General features: G+C 25.4%; 1 long non-coding RNA gene across 1 annotated transcript in view; it reads right to left on the bottom strand.

Annotated features, from left to right (window-relative positions):
• Nucleotides 1-6: 6 nt before the first annotated feature.
• The window catches only part of LOC136795435 (uncharacterized), a 4,763-nt gene continuing 4,352 nt past the window's right edge, over nt 7-417 (bottom strand). Inside the window, exon 3 of the long non-coding RNA XR_010843038.1 lies at nt 7-165. This is a non-coding gene — a long non-coding RNA (uncharacterized lncRNA). The remainder of the gene's footprint in view (nt 166-417) is intronic.

Genomic DNA, 417 nt, shown 5'->3' with positions numbered 1-417 from the left:
CATGTATCTATATTTCATATATAGATAAATTAAAGTTAAAAATGAACAATAAATTTTCTTACTGGATTACCCGTGAGTAAATTATGAATCCAGTTCCAAAATTTCTGGAAGATAAGGAACGCCACCGAGATTATTTCTTCTGAGTCCATATTCTCCAAGAATTCTCTAAAATAGAAACCATTATTATATTATTACAATTTACAGGATTACAAACTGAGAAAGATAATATAAAATTTCGGAAAATTTTTAAAAAGGGTTGAAATTAATAAATACCGGATCAAATTGTGACTCAAGGTATCAAGATTTCAAATTTTGAGTATTAATGAATTAATGTTAAATTATATAGTATAATATTTCAATTTTGTAAAGTAATTCTAGAAGACTAGCATCGTGGTAATTAATATATCAGTCATGTTG

The sequence above is a fragment of the Halyomorpha halys genome, unplaced genomic scaffold (genome assembly GCF_000696795.3).
Source record: "Halyomorpha halys isolate HHAL.00 unplaced genomic scaffold, Hhal_1.1 Scaffold1625.1, whole genome shotgun sequence".
Classification (NCBI taxonomy): Eukaryota; Metazoa; Arthropoda; class Insecta; order Hemiptera; family Pentatomidae; genus Halyomorpha; species Halyomorpha halys.
This window is presented reverse-complemented; position numbering and strand designations above follow the sequence as displayed.